The sequence below is a fragment of the Meles meles genome, chromosome 6 (genome assembly GCF_922984935.1).
Source record: "Meles meles chromosome 6, mMelMel3.1 paternal haplotype, whole genome shotgun sequence".
NCBI lineage: Eukaryota > Metazoa > Chordata > Mammalia > Carnivora > Mustelidae > Meles > Meles meles.
The window spans coordinates 76347197-76366295 of NC_060071.1; the positions used below are offsets into that span (position 1 = coordinate 76347197).

At 43.8% G+C, this 19099-nt stretch overlaps 1 long non-coding RNA gene across 1 annotated transcript; it reads left to right on the forward strand.

Annotated features, from left to right (window-relative positions):
- The first annotated feature begins 222 nt into the window (after positions 1-222).
- LOC123943156 lies at positions 223-18863 on the forward strand. Its single transcript, XR_006818586.1, has 3 exons — positions 223-305; positions 16214-16604; positions 18801-18863. It is a non-coding gene; the product is annotated as an uncharacterized LOC123943156 (long non-coding RNA).
- The last annotated feature ends 236 nt before the right edge of the window (positions 18864-19099 follow it).

A 19099-nucleotide genomic window follows, 5' to 3' on the forward strand; every position in this document is an offset into this window, starting at 1 on the left:
ATCTTACATACAATTAAAAATGAGTCAAGGAGTAAAAAAGACTGAAGAAAACCTATCATGGCAGTCAGAATGTGTTGAAACCAAATTGTGGCTCTTTGGTTTAGAATACTGTGCCTTACCTGGGAGCACAGTTCTGGAGAAAAGCAGCAAGTTCTTTCTGCCTCCATGTACACCTGTCCACTGCTGGAATGCACCAACGGCATCTTCATTCTCTGTTTCCAGCTCATCTCTGTGTCTGCCTTATTGAATGGCTGCCCACCCAGCCAGGAGCTGATCTGCCTTCTTGAAAAACCCAGTTGTTCGTGGTAAGTTTTCACTGGTTTACTAAGCGGTATAAACATTTTAATCCTAAACAATACTACGTGCCTGCCCTCCTACTTCAAATGAACCTCATTCTTATTCTCAGTCCTAGGTCTGGGATTTTTCACTGGCTGAGGTGGATACTGTAGTTTTTGTTTGTTTGCTTGTTTGTTTGTTTTTTAAAGATTTTATTTATTTATTTGACAGAGAGAGATCACAAGTAGGCAGAGAGGCAAGCAGAGAGAGGGGGGAAGCAGGCTCCCTGCTGAGCAGAGAGCCCGATGCGGGACTTGATCCCAGGACCCTGAGATCATGACCTGAGCCGAAGGCAGCGGCTTAACCCACTGAGCCACCCAGGTGCCCCTGGATGCTGTAGTTTTAGCTGTTCTACAAAAGAGGTGCCAGGCAGCACCAACTAGCACACAGAGAGCATTAGGAGACAGTGGGAGAGGGGGGTGACAATCTCTGCTGAAAGTTTTAACGTTTTACTTTTATAAAAGCAAATTTACTTAACGTTACTGGGCTTTGTGTACGATGTGAGGTAGAGATCTAACTTCACTTTCTTTTATATGAAAATTTCCCTCAGCACCTTTCCCCACGAATTTGCAGTGCCACTTTGTTAGAGATCACTTTTCTTTATATTTGCTGACAAGATTCTGAGCTCTGGACTCTGTTCTACTAGTCATTTTATTTCTAAATCAATGCATTCCTATCAACTCTCAAAACTAACTTGGCTTAATAACCATTGATATTTTGCTAGGTAATGTTTCCTCCTTTAATCATCAGGTTTTTGTAACATTTTTTCATTTTTTTGCTGTTCTAAAAAATTATTAAATTGGCTTATAATTTTCCATGAAAAAATAGTTTTAGGATTTTCATCGAATTACATACATTTATTGATTAATTTGAAAATCTCAATAGCTTTAACAGTATTTCTTAATGTAAGCATGATATATTTATCCATCATTTATCTTTTTCAATACTTTCAAAAGTTTTATAATTTTTGTAAAATTATCCACATATGTCATTCATTCATTTACTTATTATTTTTTTAGAAGGCTTATTTTTCAAGCTACAATATTTGCTAGCATACTTGTGTCATTTTTGATTTTAAAGAAATGTGGGGTTTTTTAAAAATCATTACTAATGATGTTTACTGTAGGTTTTTTAAAGGTATGTTTTAATAGGTTAAGTAAAGTTCCCTTTTAGACTTAATTTTTACTATGGATAGATGTTGAATGTTATTGAGAGACACAGTGAGAGAGGGAACACAGGTGAGAGTTTTACTTCTTTGCCAATTCAGATGCTTTTTATTTCTTTTTGTTGTCCAATAGCTGAGGCTAGGAATTCTAGTACTATGTTGAAGAATAGTGATGAGAATGGGCATCCCTGTCATGTTCCTGACCTAAAGGGTAAAGCTCTCAGTTTTTCCCCATTAGGAATGATATTCTCTGTGGATTTCCCATAGATGGCCTTTATGATGTGGAGTTTCCCTCTTTCCCTCCACAGTGAAGAGTTTTGATCAAGAAGGGATGTGGTAATTTGTCAGATGCCTTTTCTGCATCTATTGAGAGGATCCTGTGGTTCTTGTTCTTTCTTCTGTTATGGTAGTGGATTCCATGGATTGATTTGCGGTTGTCAAACCACCCTTGCAGCCCAGGAATAAATTCAACTTGGTCGTGGTGAATCATCCTTTTAATGGCCTGTTGGATCTTATTGACTAGTATGTTGGTGAGAATTTTTGCATCCATATTCATCAGGCATAGTGGTCTGTAATTCTCCTTTTGGTTGAGGTCTTTTGCTTTGGCATCAAGGTAATGCTGACCTCATCAAATGAAATGAAGGTCTCCTACTCCTCTCTCATATTGGACTCTCTCTCTCTTCTTTCTCCAGATTGCTTTGGGTGTTTGGTGTCTTTGTGATTCCATATGAGTTTTAGGACTGTCCTTTATTTCTTGGAATAATGCCATTGGAATTCAGATAGGGATTACATCCCATCTATAGATTTCTTTGGGTATGGTAGACATGTTAACATTATTAACTCTTCCAGTTAATGAGCATGGTGTATGCTTCTGTTTATTTGTGTCATCTTCCAAATCTTTGGCCCATACATTATACCCACAAACATGCACATATTTTTCTTTCCTTTTCCACCGTGTGTTCAGTGTACCAGATCTATCTCATTCTTGGTTACTTTTATTCCTAGATTTTTTTTTTTCCTTGATGCAATTGTCAGTGGCATTGCTTTCTTAATTTCTCTGTGTGAAAGTTGGTCATCAGTATATAGAAATACAAGTTGGGGCACTTGGGTGGCTCAGTCAGTTAAGTATCTGCTTTCAGGTCAGGTCATGATCCTGGGGTTCTGGGAATGAGTCTGGCATTGGGCTCACTGCTCAGCAGGGAGTCTGCTTTTCCCTGAATCTCTGCTGCTCTCCCTCCTTCTGCTCTCTCTCTGTGACAAATAAATACATTCTTTAAAAAAAAAGAAACGCAACATGTCTCTGTATATTGACTTTGTATTCTGCAGCTTTACTGAATTTATTTATTCTAATTCATTCAAATTTGTTTATTTGTTAACAAAAAAATATTTTTCTTTTGTGGACTCCTTAGGGATTTCTACATAAAGTATCATGTCATCTGCAAATAGTGACCATTTTCTTTTCCTATTTAGACTTCATATCTTGTTTTGTTTTTTTGTCTAAATGGTTTGGCGAGGGCTTTCAATACGATGACGAATGAAAGTGGTAAGAGTGGACATCTTTATCTTGTTCTTGCTGGTAGTGGGAAAGTTTTCAGCATTTCACACTCGGGTATAACTTCAGCTGTGGGCTTTGCATACAGAGCCTTTGTTTGGTTGAGGTATAGTCCCTCAGCATCCGTATGGTTTAGAGTGTTTATCATAAATTCATATCGAATCTTGTCAAGTGTTCTTTCTGCATCTATTGTAACAATCCTAGAATCTTTATCTTTTATTTTGTTAAGGTAGTGTGTGCTATTGGTGGATGTGCAGATGTGGAATCATCTTTGCATCCCTGGAATGAATCCCACTGGATCATGTTGTGTGATTCTCCAGATGGATTGTTGAATTGATGTTGCTTATAATTTGTTGAGGATTTTTGCATCTCTGTTCATGAGGGATGTTGGCCTTTCCTTTTCTTGTAGCATCCTTGTCTTGTTTTGGTAGTAGGGTAATGCTGCCTTCATGAAATGAGTTTGGTTGTATGCCCTTCTCTTCTTTTTTAAAAACAGCTTGGGAAGGGTTGGTATTAATTCTTCTACCATCTGGTTACAACTCCTCAGTGAAACTGTCTGGTCTTGGGCATTTGTTTTCTGGGAGGATTTGACTATGGAACCAATCTATTCACCAGTGATCAGTCTGTTCAGATGGGTTTTTTTTTTTTTTTTTTTTTCCATCATTCATTCTAGGTTGTTGTTAGGAACTTAATTCATTTCTTCTAGGTTGTTCAAGATGTTGGCCTCTGCTTGCTCATAGTACTCTCTAATGATCCTTTGTATTTTTGTGATATTCCGTGTAATAGCTCATGTTTCTTTCTGTTTTAAAAGTTTTTCACATTTTTTAATTTAAATTCAGTTAGCCAAGGTATAGTTTTTGATGTAATGGTCAATGATTCATTAGTTGCACATAACACTCAGGGCTCATCACCACATGTCCCCTCCTCAATACCCATTACCCAACTGCCCTGCTCCCACACCTACCTCTCCTCTAGTTTATTTCCTATGATTAAGAATCACCCATAGTCTGTCTTTGTCTCTGATTTCTTCCCATTCAATTTTCGCTCCCCTCCCCTGTGGTCCTCCACACTATTCCTTGTGTTCCACATATGAGTGATACCATATGATTATTGTTCTCTGCTTGATGGATTTCGCTTAGCATAACCCTCTCCAGTTCCATCCATGTTGATGCAAATAGTGGGCATTTGTCCCTTCTGATGGCTGAATAAATTTCTATGGTATGTATGTACGACATCTTCTTTATCCATTTCCTTGTTGAAGGACATCTCAGCTCCTTCCACAGTTTTGCTCTTGTGGACATTGCTGATATGAACATTGGGGAGCATGTGCCCTTCTTTTCACTGCATCTGTATCTTTGGAGTGCAATTCCTGGGTCATAGGGCAGCTCTATTTTTAACTTTTTGAGGAACCTCCATGCTGTTTTCCAGAGTGACTGCACCAGCTTGCATTCCCACCAACAATGTAAAAGGGTTCCCCTTTCTCCACATCCTTGACAACAGTTGTTGTTTCCTGTCCTGTTAATTTTAGCCATCCTAACTGCTGGAAGGTAGTATCTCATTGTGGTTTTGAATTCTCTAATGACAAGTGAGGTGGAGCATTTTTTCATGGTCTGTTGTCCATTTGTGTGTCTTCTTAAGAGAAGTGTCTCATCCTGTCTTCTGCCCATTTCTTGAGTTGTTTCTTTGTTTCTTGGGTGTTGAGTTTCAGCAGTTCTTTGTAGATCTTGGATTCCAGACCTTTATTTGTCATGCCATTTGCAAATATCTTCTCCGATTCTGTAGGTTGCCCTTTAGTTTTGTTAATTATTTCTTTTGCTGCGCAGAAGCTTTTTATCTTGTTGAAGTCCCAATAGTTCATTTTTGCTTTTGTTTCCCTGGCCCTTAGAGACATGTCTTGCAAGAAGTTGCAGTGCCCAAGGTTGAAGATGTTGTTGTCTGTGGTCTCCTGTAGGATTTTGATGTGAGACAGGAATCAATTTTCTTTCTTGATTGTATTTGAACATTCTTTCTTGGTGAGTCTAGCTAAAAGTTCGTCAGTGTGGTTTATCTTTCCCAAAATGGCAGCTCATATTTTCATTGATCTTCTGTCTTTTTAGTCTCCATTGGATTTATTTCCACTTTCCTTTTTGTTATTTTCTTCTATCTACTGATTTTGGGCTTTGCTTGTTTTCGTTTTGTTTTCCATTTTTTCCCCATTTATATTAGGTTGGTTATTGGAGAGCTTTCAGATGGATTGATGAGGATCTGAATTTCTATGAACTTCCCTCTTAGACTACTGTGACTGCATCCCATAACTTTGCATAGGTTCTCTTTTTCATTTGTCTCAAGGTACTTTTAAATTTTCTTTTGATTTCTTATTTGACTATTGGTTGTTTACTAGCATGTTGCTGAATTTCCACATATATGTGACTGTCCCATTTTCTTCTTGTGACTGATTTCTACTTTCATACTATGGTGGTTGGACAAGATTTGAACCAGAGCATGAAAGGAACATTCAGTTTAAAGGTTAGTTTCCTGGGGTATTTTCTGAGGGCAGACCACGACTTCCAGGGGAACAGAGGAAGGTTTTGTGAGACTGGGGAGAAGGTGGTCAACCCTTGTTAGAATTACTGATTCCTACCTTGCCAGCTGTGTACCACTCTTCACACTGTAGCCCTGATGGACTTGTACTTCCTTAGAAACATTTTCCAGGAGGTACAGGGTGGCCTTCTCTAAAAAGGTGCCATGTGGGTTCATGGCATGGCCCCAAGTCAGCAACCAGGATGTATGGTAAATTGGGGGATCAGAACCCGACTTTCTGTTGGAAGTGACAGAAATGGGGCATGGTGAGTTTCATGACAATAGACGAGGTCCTGAGTGACCCACTGCATGTTGGTAGTGGGTGGGGTAGTAGGGCCTGTGGATCTGTCTATCAGAACCTGTGGAATTCAGGGACACCCTCCTGTCTGTTGAGTGGAGACAGGTAGACAGCAGTCTCTGGCCAGGCATGAGGGTCACACTAGACTACCACCAGAGGGGCAGTGTGTGGTGGGAGCCAGTGCTTGGTTTCCACAAAAACTGATCAGGATCTGGTGACTGTGATTCCTAGCAGAAGCATTGGGAGAGGAGGGCGGTGGTGATGCACACTTCCTAGGGTTGTGGTTGGGACTAGTCTGGAGCCCACTGAAGGGAGCCATGCCTGGCACAGAAGGCACCCAGTCACTGTAGCTGTGGGCACTGTGGCCATGGCACTTTCATGCCAGGGACTCCCATGCTACCGCTTCCTATTTTTCATCATCTTCATGGTCATGAGCCTCTGCTCTTGCCCCATGGCTCCCCAGGGTATTGCCCTCCCTCCATCTGGCCCTCATCCTCTGCCTTGTGCAACCCGATGCCAGGGTAGCCTTCTCAAGAGGCAGCTCTGTCAGTCCCCTGGTGGACCACTTCCATGGATCTTTGTGAGGTGAGGATGATGCCCTGCCCTGGAAGGAGGCTGCAGGTCCCCAATCAGGAGAGCCACATCTTCCTTTTCAGCCTGGCCTGCCCTCCCCTCAGTCCTCCTCAAGGAAGCTGTCATACTTCGTCAGGTGACAGCTCTAACCTTAAAAACCAGTATGTTTTCTGTTTCTCCATGCCTTCGTTCATTCATGGCATGTCTTTTGATCCTCTCAGTGGATTTTCAGTAGTCCTGCAGGGCTGTCTGCTCAAAGAAGGGATGACCTCGGAGGGCCAGCCTTCCATTCCACCAACCACCAACCTCTGCATGTCCCTGAGCCCTGGAGCCAGCTGCCCCACTGAATGGAGGGACCTGAGCCAGCCCACCCTGACCCCAGGCTGTGTCAACACTGTAGACTGATGTGTGCCAGGGGCAGTGGGCAGGTGGCATGAGCCAGCTGCAGGCAGTTTCTCTTTCTCATTCCTTCCCCCCCGGCCCCCAGAGGTAGCTCAGAGCAGCCTTCATGCCCCACACCACGACATCCCTTGACCTGTGCCTCCAGCATTCAGCTGGTGAGCTTGGTGGCTTCCCGTTGCTTCTGTCTCCCATACCCGCACCCATGGCAGTTCCTGGATCAGGGGAGGGATTGTACCCTTGTCTGTACTTGACCCTGATCCTATCCCACACTGAGCCCACTCACCTTTGTGTCTTCCATAGATGTTGCTTGGAAGCAAGCTTGTCCACAGGAAATCTAGTAGCCAAATGGATCTAAGTAATGTCCACTGAATTAGTGATCCAGGATAGAGAACAAACCAGCTCTGAAACCTGTCCCACACTCTGAGACCATCTCATACTAAAAAAGAAACAGTAACAAAACAGTAATAGCTTTCTGGATTATGACATGGCATCTTTCTCTACTTACACTCTCTTGAATGCATAGGTGCTGATCCTGGATGAAAAGGGACCATGGCTCCTCTGGGCTAGGATTAACAGGTGAAATATAAGAAATCAGCGAAATTTGAATTCCAGGCATGGAGTGAATAATTATTGTCGAGGGAACACTCCTAAGTAGAACATATGAACATTGTGTGCCAAAGCTTTTCCAAATAGGTGACTGAAAGAAAAATCTTTTTTTATAGTTTAATTCCAGTCAAGTTAATGTACAGTGTTATATTAGTTTCAGGTGTACAATAGTGTGAGTCAGTAATTCTATGTATTACTCACTGCTCATCAAGAAAAGTGAACTCTTGGGGCACCTGGCTGGCTCAGTGGGTTAAAGCCTCTGCCTTTGGCTCAGGTCATGATCCCAGGGTCCTGGGATCAAGCCCCACATCAGGCTCTCTGCTCGGCAGGGAGCCTGCTTCCTCCTCTCTCTCTGCCTGCCTCTCTGCCTACTTGTGATCTCTGTCTGTCAAATAAATAAAATCTTAAAAAAAGAAAAGAAAAGTGTACTCTTAGTCCCCTTCATCTATTTCACTCATCCTTCCATTCACCTCACCTTTGGTAATTATCAGTTTGTTCTCTATTGTTAGGAATCTATATTTTGGTTTGTCTCTTTTGTCTCCTTTATTTATGTATAGCCTGTTTCTTCAATTCTACACAAGAGTGATGTCACATGGCATTGTCTTTCTCTGACTGACTGATTTCACTTAGGATAATCCTCTCTAAATCCATCCGTGTGACTGCAAATGGCAAGATTTCATTCTTTTTATGGCTGAGTAATATTCCACTGTGTGTGTGTGTGTGTGTGTGTGTGTGTATACACATCTGTCATCTCATTTATCACTTTGTCAGTGGACACTTGGGTTGCTTCCATATTGTGATCTTGTAAATACTGCTGTAAAAAACATAGGGGTGGGGTGCCTGGGTGGCTCAATGGGTTAAAGCCATTTAACCCATTGGCTATTTAACCCAATGGGCTCTCAGCTCCGCGGAGAGCCTCCTTCCCCATCTCTCTCTGCCTGCCTCTTTGCCTATCTGTGATCTCTGTCATATAAAATTTTTAAAATCTTTAAAAAAAAAAGAAAGAAACATAAAGGTGCATGTATTCTTCTTAGTTATTGTTTTCATATGCTTTGGGTAAATACCCAGTAGTGTGGTTGCTGGATCCTAGGGTAGCTTTATTTGTAACATCTGGAGGACCCTCCATACTGTTGTCCAGAGTGGCTGCAGCAGGTTGCTTTTCCACCAACAGTGCACGAGGGTGCCCTTCTTCCATATCCTCGCAGCACCTGCTGTTCCTTGTGCTGTTGATGGGAGTCATTCTAACAGTAGTGGTAATATCTCATTATACTTTTGAATTGCATTTTCCTGAGGTTGGGTGATGGTGAACATCTTTTCATGGGACCATTGGCCATCTGTATTTCTTCTTTGGAGAAATATCTGTTCATGTCTTCAAACTATTTTTTAACTGGATTATTCGGGTTTTGGGTGTTGAGTTGTATCCATTCTATATATTTTGGACACTATCCCTTTACTGCATAGGATATTTGCAAATATCTTCTCCATTTTAGTAGGTTGTCTTGTTATTATTACTTTTTCCTAGTTCTTCTGCTGTGCAGGAACTTTTTATTTTGATACAGTCCCAGTAGTTTATTTTTGCTTTTATTTCCTTTGCCTCAGGAGACGATCTAGAAAAATGTTGCTTTGATCCATGTCTGGGTACTGTCTGTGCCCTCTTGTAGGATTTTTATGGTTTCAGGTCTTCCATTGAGCTCTTGAAACAATTTTGAGTTTATTTGTCTGTATGGTGTAAGGAAGCAGAGTAATTGCATTCTTCTATGTGTAACTGTCCAGTTTTCCCAACATCGTTTGTTATAGAGACTGTCCTTTTCCTTTTTGATATTCTTGCCTGCTTTGTGGAAGGTTAATTGGCCACAGAATTGTGGGTTTAATCTGAGTTTCTATCCTGTTCCTTAGGTCGCTGTGTGTATTTTTGTACCAGTGCCATACTGTTAGGATGACTACAGCTTTGTAGTATAACTTGAAATCTGGAATCATGACTCCTCCAGCTTTGTTTTTCTTCTCAACATTGTGTTGGCTGTTCAGCATCTTTGGTGATTCCATACAAATTTTTAGGAGTGTTCGCTTGAGTTCTTTTTGTTCAACTTAAATTAAATGAGCCAACCATCACTAGTTTCAGATGTAATGTTCAATAATAGATCAGGTGCATATAACAACCAGTCCTTATTGCATCATGTGCCCTCCTTAATGCCCACCACCCAGTTACCCCATCCTCCATCCAACTCCCCTCCAGCAACCCTCAGTTTGTTTCTGTAATGAAGAGTCTCTCATGGTTTTTCTCCCCGTTTGATTACTTGCCATTCAGTTTTCTGAATACATGAGTGAACCCATGTGCCGATTGTCTTTCTCTGATAGACCTATTTCGCTCAACATGATACCCTCCATTTCCATCCAGGTGGATGTGACGGTCAGTCTTCATCCTCTCTGATGGCTGAATAATATTCCATTGTAGATATGAACCATATCTTCTCTATCCATTCATCTGTTTGTGGACATCTGGGCTCTTGCCATATTTTGGCTGGAGTGGATAATGCAATGAATATTGGGGGGGCAGGTGCCACTATTTTTCACTCAATCTGTATCTTTGGGGTATATACCTAGTACTGCAATTGCTGGGTCATAGGGTAGCTCTATTTTTAAGTTCTTGATGAAACTCAATAACATTTGGCAGATTGGCTGTATGAGCTTGCAGTAGGGTAAGAGTGTTCCCCTTTCACCATGTCCTCGCCAACACTTGTTCCCTGCCTTGATAATTTTAGCCATGCCAACTGTTGTCAGGTCATATCTCATTGTGGTTTTGATTTGTATTTCCCTGATGGCTCTTGATGTGGAGCACTTTGTCATATGTTTCTTGGTCTCTTGTATGTCCTTTTGGTAGAAAGGTGTGTTCATGTTTTCACTTATGTCTTAAGCTAGGAAAGGGGTAGTCCCAGGAGCATGGAAGGTGTGATCTGCTTAGGTGTGGAGACCTTCACAGACATCTGAATTGAGGACTAGAGTTAAGGAGAGTATCAGGCTCAGGCTTTGTATTCAGTATGGTATGAAAGTATAAATAAGCAGGAATTGGAGTCTCCTGCTCCAAATCCTTTCTGGAGTTCTAAAAGGCATGATTTCTGACTTTGTTGCGGGATGAGCCCTCTGCTTTGCATAGGTGTCCTCATTACCTGGGGATTTGGACCCAGTCCTCTGGGCATGGTTCTTTTAAAAAGCCAACCTAGGGTTAGGAGTGGGGCCTAGGATCGTGGGAGGTTCAACCAGCCAGCTGCGTGGCAAGACTCACAGAGGGCTGAGTTGAGGATGTGGGTCAGGGTGAGTATCAGGCCCCAGGTTTGTGTCCAGCAGGCCACTGAATGTGGGGGTGGCCTCACGTGAGCATGCAGATCCTTCTCTGAGTCGTTTCTGGAGTTCCAAATGCCATGGTTTCCTTCTGGGTGGCAGGTGGAGTCATCTGGAATTACTCAGGTATCCCCAGTCCCTGGGGCATTGGTGCCAGGTCTCTGGGGACAGACCCGTCCCAGCTCAACCGAGGGTCAGTGTTGGGGTCATGTTTAGGGTCAGGGTTTAGGGTCACAGGTTAGGGTCAGGGGCTAGGGTTAGGGTTTAGGAGTTTGCTAGGTTTAATTTATTTGCCTTTTAATACAATATGTCCATGCTTAAATAAGACATTTATTAGAGTATTTTATAGTGATTAAAGTTTAGCATGTAACCCAAATAGTTACAGAGAAGAGCCAAATGTTCCAAAGCAACACTTAAGACAATATTTGCTGACATTTATGTTTTATAGTCAAAATAATTAAAAATCGGGGCGCCTGGGTGGCTCAGTGGATTAAGCTGCTGCCTTCGGCTCAGGTCTGATCTCAGGGTCCTGGGATCAAGCCCCGCATCGGGCTCTCTGCTCCGCAGGGAGCCTGCTTCCTCCTCTCTCTCTGCCTGCCTCTCTGCCTACTTGTGATCTCTCTCTCTGTCAAATAAATAAATAAATAAAATCTTTTAAAAAAAAATAGTTAAAAATTGAGTTGCTCTGTGACTCTTCTCTGAGATGAATTAGCTGGCCCTGTCTTTCTGGTTTGGGCTAAAAGCATCTTTTCAGTGGGCCTCCTTAATGGGCCTCTTTGAATAGAATGGCTCTCTGAACCCTTAGCCTGCATTCCTTCTTATTGTTGATCCATTGATTATATCCCATGCTCTTTGCAGACTCCTAGGTGGGACTAGAGCTATACATTTGCACTAAGTAGATACTCCATTTGTATTTACTAATTGAACAAGTATGACTTTCTTTTTAATCAAAAATATCCATGTTTTATCAGTGAATTTTTTTTTACCATTTCAGAATATATTTGGAGAAAGCTATTGCTCCATGAACATTCATCTGTCAAGGCTGTAGCTTTATTTTATCTTGTGTTATGCTTCCCTGAGCTAGCCAGAGCCCTCATAACCCATCCATGAAGCTCAGCTTCAAACCTTAGGGGTGAACTCTGTGACAGCATTGTGGGGCATTTGGAGGGCTTGCCCTGCTGGACACCACTGTGTCATCTGGGGCCTGATGTGACTTGTCCACCCCCTCTTTCCCAGGATTTTTCCATCTTCCTCTTTCCTCTGTCAACATGTGGGTTTCCCACCAACCATATCTTTTCAGACAAACTCTGAGATGGCCTATGGCTTGGGACTCCATTGACATCCCAGAGTCTCGTTGTAACCAGTGTCAGAGGTTTCTGTGGCACTGACATGACCTTTGTTCCCAGAGTGTGCCCCCATGAAGAGTCCCATAAGAGTCTGGGAGTCCAGGAAAGATCAATGGGTGGTTGTGGCTCTAGCTAAAGCCACTCTGGGGAATCATGCTGGAGGCCATCTCCCATCTCGGTCTGGCTTTTTCACTGATTGCCAACATGACCTAGGAGAGTCACTTCACTGGAGCTTGAGGCTCACGCTTTCTAAAAAGAGGAAATGTTTTTAGATGAATTGATTCCTTCAAGAATATGGAATGAACTCCTAGGAAGTTCTGGGCAGTCTCCAAGATGGATTCTATCTCAGGAGTTCTGACTCCCATTGACCCCACTCCTATGCAGTTTCCCCACTGGACACAAACGCTGTTCCATGGAGATTCCCCAGGGTGACACTGGACTAGCAAGTGTCTTCAGGGTGTGCCCCCCGGCCATCTGATGTGGCTGAGGGGCCAGGAGCAATTCTGAACCCAAACCAAGGTTTTGGCTGTGCTGCCTTCCTTGTACACAATTAGCAGTGCCTGGGTCAGGTCTTCACTGCTGACAGTGCTGACAGTGCTGAGCCGGCTTAGTGAGGACCTTGCCCAGGACACTAGCCCCATGACACTGTGAAGGCACTTGGAGTCCACAGTTAAGTCATGCAATGCAACAGGTGATTCTGCACCAGGGTAGATGATGCAGGGGATATTTTCACAGCAAACATGACAAAAAAACATTTCAGTGACAGAATAGTGTGTAGTTAAATGTACTCTATACAATGGTGGTGATGGGAAAAGTGAATGATGAGGTCAGAAAGGGGAATGGGAGTTCTGAGGAGCAGGGTGGAGTCCTCAGGGGGTAGGGGGTGTCTCCTGGAGGAAGGGACCAGGAGGCTTGTCACAGGTTACAACAGTGCAGCATCAGGGTGGCATTCTGCCTCACACAGGACCCCCAGGGGCATTGGGGGCATTCAAGCTCCAGAGGATCTACAGAAATGCAAATTGGCCTGAGCAGAGCCTTCCTGCATGTGGCTCTTTCTCTGCTTCTGGAGGCTGTTGATTCTCCTTTTGTTTTCCTCTGAGCTGCACTATTTTGTATGGATTCAGTGCTATTAGTTGACACAAATTCTTGCTGAAAAGTGGAATAGAAGCCATCGTTCTTTCCTAAGCAGACCTGAATAGATTCCATAGTAATAGCCCTTTCCCAGGTCCCTGGGTCTTCATGTGCACTCCAAGTCTGAGATTTTAGAAAACATCTTCTATTCTTAACAGGTTGAAAGAACTAGTTTGGTTTTTATAAAATTCAGCAAAGTCACACTTTTCATTGTCTATACAATGACCTGTAAACATTGAATGAACAAGGCTTGACAGGATGAAGGAAGAATGGGCTTTGCGTTGGGGTTTGGGGGCACTGTTGACTCGCTGTTGCCCCCGTGTGGCCACTCTCCAGATAGTACGTGGCTGAATACGTTCAATTTACCAGATTCAAGGGAGAATAAGACAAAAGAAGGTTGGCCCTTAGCCCCTAAAAACCATCCTCTAATTTATGAACAATATGCTAAATCGAGTACATCCTAACTAGATAGTAGAGTTAGGGTCAGGGTCAAGTTACATCCATTAACTAGAGACAGCTTTTTGTATGTCAATCTTACCTGCCTAAGGTGTTTTTTAAAAATACAGTGGGAGAGGATATAGTCACCAAGGCACTGAGGACATGACCTGCCCCTGGAAATAGGTCACTACACATAATTATTGTTTCATCTTAGCTGAGGACCAGGAGCTGGTCCTATAGGTACTCGGCAGGTAGCATCTGTGGCCAGCTGGCCATCTCCCCTCGACAGCTACAGTCAGCTCAGTCCATCCTCTGCTCAGCCCAAGGATAGCAAATGGGCAGATCAGTCCCAGTCCTGTCAGGCATGGCTCACTTCCAAGACGTAGAGAAGTGGGCCTGCTCGCATGCGACGTGTTCCCTTGGTTCCTTGCTATAGGCCTCCCCTTTCTGTCACCCTAGTCCTGAACCTTTAGCTCCTGTGAGAACTTGGATTTGCAGATTTTTGTTGACATTTCGAAGTGTAGATCTGTGTTGCCTTTGTTCCCTGTCCTTGGGTCAGAGATGAAAGGGGGAAAAGTCGTCAGAGTGAGAGAGAGTCAGGGAGAGAGTGTGCAAGTGGACAGGGGCAGAGGGAGAAGGAAAGAGTATCTTAAGCAGGCCCCACACTCAGTGTGGAGCCTGACGTGGGGCTAAATCTCATGACCCTGAGATCATGATCTGAGCCAAAATTAAGAGTTGGATGGTTAACCAATTGAGTCACCCAGGTGTCCAGGACAGATTTTTAATTTTGAGGATATTATTTTATCTCTTTTTTTTTCTTTCCCTTATGTTTTGGTCTCAGATAAAAACATTGCTACTTCCAAGGTTATGAAGATTTATCCTCACTTGTTTCTTCTAGAGTTTATAATTTTATCTCTTACATTGAAGCCTTTAGCTTATTTTGAGTTAATGTTTATATGTGGTGTGAGGTAAGGGTCCAGTTCCATTCCTCTGTACATGGATAGCCGATTGCCTAGCACCCTTTGTTGAAAAGACCATTTTGTTTCCCCTAGTGTAATGTTGTCCACTCTTGTCAAAATTCAGTGGACCATAGATGAAGTGGTTTATTTCTGCATTCTCAGTTAAATCCCACTAATCTGTATGTGTACTTTAAAAAAATTTTATTTAAAATTTTTTGTAAGTTTAAATTCAGTTAATTAACATATATTATTTGCTTCAGGTTGTATACATACCTTTATGACAGTATCACAATGTTTTATTTACTGTTGTTTTGTATTAAGACTTGAACTTTGGAAGTATGACCTTTCACCTTTGATTTTCTTTTTTCAAGATGGTTGTGACTATCTTGTGGTTCCTTAAAATTCCATATGGCTGTTACGATTAGCTTGTGCATTTCTTCCCAAAGGCCTTTGTGAAATTTCTTGGGAGCACGTTGAACTTCTACTTTGCTTTGTGTACTGTTGCCATCTTACCAATAGCATGTATTTTCATCACCATGGGGTGTCCTCAGATTTATTTAGGTTTCCCTTACTTTCTTTTAGCAATGTTTTGTAATTTTTGGTGTACAAGATGTACACCTTGATTACTTCTATTCCTAAGTATTTTGTCAATGTTGACAAACAAATGGAATTGTTTTCTGAAATTCCTTTTTTCCATGATCTATTGCTAGTGCTTACAAATAAGAGAGATTGTTACATATTGATATTTTGTCCTGTAACTTTGTGGAATTAGGGAACTGGCTGTGATCATTTTTTGTTGATTCTTTAGGGAGCTCTCTATATGAGATGATGCCATCTCTGGTCTCTGAATAGACCTAGTTCTATTTCCTTTCACATGTGCATTTCTTATTTCTTGCCTTATTGTTCTGGGTAGAACTTTCAGTACAATACTGAGCAAGGAGAGAAAGCCAGCATGATGGACTTGTGATTTCAGAGTAGCGCTGTCAGTCCTCAAAATTGAGCATGATGTTTGATTAGGGTTAGGGTGGGGTTGGGGTTAGGTTTAGGGTCTCCCTGTCCTCTGCTGTACAGAGCCCTTTCTTCCCGGGTTACTAGCAGAGTGATCTTTCCAGAACAGAACCTTGAGCCTCTCTGTGATCTCTCCCCAGCTGCCTGTCCTCTCCAGCCTTACCTCTCCCACTGTATCCCCAGGGTTTGCCTGGGAGCTTGGCACAAGGGGAGTGTTCTTGGCTCCAGCATCCTGGACTGTGGGGCTGGTTTCCCTCCTTTGAAGCCTCAGGCTCCCCTTTATATTATGGGGTGCTGATGGCCCCCATCTCTGGGAGGAGATGATACAGAGGCCCCACAAGCAGACTTGCTCGGGTCAGACTGGGAGAGTGGCTGTTGCTTAAAGCAGCCAAGGGCCTGCCCCCTTGAAGAAGATGCACACACCCATGGCCCCCAGCTCTGGGGTCCCGCTGCCAGCCTCTGACAGTGACCCTTCTCCTGCCTTGTCTCTCTCCCTGTGGATAGGTGGTCTTCCTGGAGCTATACCTGAAGAGGACAGAGAAGCCCATCATGCTGGCACACAGGGTCACCTACTAGGTCCTCCTTGACCAAAAGGCTGCTGGACCCGTGTGCCCCCCTGGGGGGCTGGAGGTGATCATCCTCGAGGTCCCCGGCACCCTGCACTGGCAGAATGTGTCCATGCAGCACATGGTCAGCTGCTTCTGTGAGCAGCACTTCCTCTGTGAGATGGACGACCTGGTGTGTGTGGATGTAGACATGAAGTTCTGCGATCATATGGGCGTGGATGTCATGCCCCCCATGCTGCACCCCAGATTCTACCGTGTATCCCATGAAGACTTCAGCTACCAGTGCCAGCCACAGCCCCAGGCCCAGGCCCACATCCCCAGAGACCAGGGTAATGTTTACTACATGGGGGCCTTTTTTGGGCATTGGTGGTGGAGGTTCACTGACCTTGGCCTGTCACCAGGTGATGGGGGTCGACTTGGCCAATGTGATTGAGGTTGTGTGGCATGAGGAGAGCCAATTGAACAGGTACCTGCTGGACCACAAGCCCACTAAGGTGCTATCCTCAGAGGACCTGTGGGACCCGCGGCAGCTGGGCTGCCCTCCCCGCCCTTCATGAATAAGCTGTGCCCCAAAAATCACCAGGACACCCAGGACCTGTGGGGCCCGTGGCTGCTGGGCCATCCCCTGGAGGACCTGTGGGACCCATGGTGGCTGGGCTGCCCTCCCCCACCCTTCATGAAGACGCTGAGATTCAGGCCATGCCCAAGAATCACCAGGACATCTGGGGCTCATGATGGGCTATCCCCATCTCCATCAGGGGGTGGTGTCCTGAGCAGAGCTATCAGAGCAGGTTCCTACTTCTGTCCCCTTGAGGGAGACCGTGGAGCCCAGCCCTGCTGACATGAGCATATCCAGGGCCCTCAGCTGCACCTGCACCCAGGAGGCCTGTCTGGGGACACAAGGTCCTGTCTTTGTGGTAACTACATTTTCATAACTTCTGGGTCATTTGCAGCTGTGAACAGCTCCAGTTTTATGTCAGATGTTTTTCTGTGTCAGTGCTGAGCAATGATCTTTAAAAAGAACAATCAGGGGCGCCTGGGTGGCTCAGTGGGTTAAGCCGCTGCCTTCTGCTCAGGTCATGATCTCAGGGTCCTGGGATCAAGTCCCGCGTCGGGCTCTCTGCTCAGCGGGAGCCTGCTTCCTTCTCTCTCTCTCTGCCTGCCTCTCTACTTGTGATCTCGCTCTGTCAAATAAATAAATAAAATCTTTTTAAAAAAAATAAAAATAAAAAGAACAATCAAGGGAAAGGTTTTCTTCCTGGTTCTAGACAGACATCTTCTGGTAGGGCTGGGAGTGGTCCTGCAATGGCAGTAGAGCCAGGTGGCCTCTGGTCGGTTCCCTGCACCTTGCCACTGCCATGGCAACCCACTGAGCCACCCAGGCACCCCTAATTTAACTTAATTTAATTTTTAAAATTTAAATTTATTAGCTGACATATAGTACCTCAGTATATTTTAATGTAGTGTTTCATTAGTTGAATGTAGTTCATTCATTAGTTGCCTGTAACACCTAGTGCTCATCACAATATGTGCCCTCCTTAATAGCCATCACCCAGCTACTCCATCTCCCCATCCCCTTCCTTCTGTAACCCTCAGTTTGGTTCCCAGAGTTCAGAGTCTCTCATGCTTTGTCTTCCTCTCTGATTTCTTCCTGTTCAGTTTTACCTCCCTTCCCCTGTGGTCCTCTCCTTATTCCTTATGTTTGACGTATCAATGAAACCATATGATTATTGTCTTTCTCTGCTTGACTTATTTTACTCAGCATAATCTCCTCCAGTTCCACCCATGTTGATGCAAATGGTGGGTATTCATCCTTTCTGATGGCTGAGTAATATTCCCTAGTATATATGGACCACATCTTCTTCATCCTTTCATGTGTTGAAGGACATCTAGGCTCTTTGCACAATTTGGCTATTGTGGACATTGCTGCTATAAATATTGGGGTGCAGGCAGCCCTTCTTTTCACTACGTCTGTATCATCAGGATAAATACTCAGGAGTTCATTTACTGGGTCATAGGGTAGCTCTATTTTCAACTGCTTGAGGAACTTCCACACTGTTTTCCGGAGTGATTGCACCAGCTTGCATTCCCACCAACAGTGTGAAAAGGTTCCCTTTTCGGGGCGCCTGGGTGGCTCAGTGGGTTAAAGCCTCTGCCTTCGGCTCAGGTCATGATCCCAGGGTTCTGGGATTGAGCCCCACATCGGGCTCTCTGCTCTGCCGACAGCCTGCTTCCTCCTCTCTCTCTCTGCCTGCCTCTCTGCCTACTTGTGATCTCTGTCTATCAAATAAATAAATAAAAAATCTTTAAAAAAGAAAAGAAAAGAAAAGGTTCCCTTTTCTCCACAACCTCACCAACACTTGTTGTTTCCTGTCTTGTTAATTTTAGCCATTCTAACTAGTGTAAGATGGTATCTCATTATAGTTTTGATTTGTATTTTCCTCATGTCGAGGGATGTTGAGCAATTTTTTCTGTCTGTTATGAGCCTCCTCAGTCTCCTCTGCTCCCCTCATTTTGCTCCTCAGCCTGAAGATGGTCCCAGCCAATCTGCAGCTTTGAAGACCAATTCAGTCCAGATGCCAGGTAAGGTCTCAGCCTCACCTATCCCATCTGTCCTGTCCACATCAGGTGCCACCTGCTCCTCTCACAGATGTCCCCATCTCAGGAGAGGGAAACACCAAGTCCAGACCCTTGGATTCCTCTGTGATTTGTTGCTTTCCAACAACTCTCCTAATAGTGAGGAGGACAGTCGATGTCCAAACCATTTAAAGGCATATGTGAGTCTCTGCTACCTAGAGCAATGGATAAGAGTTGGGGCAAATAG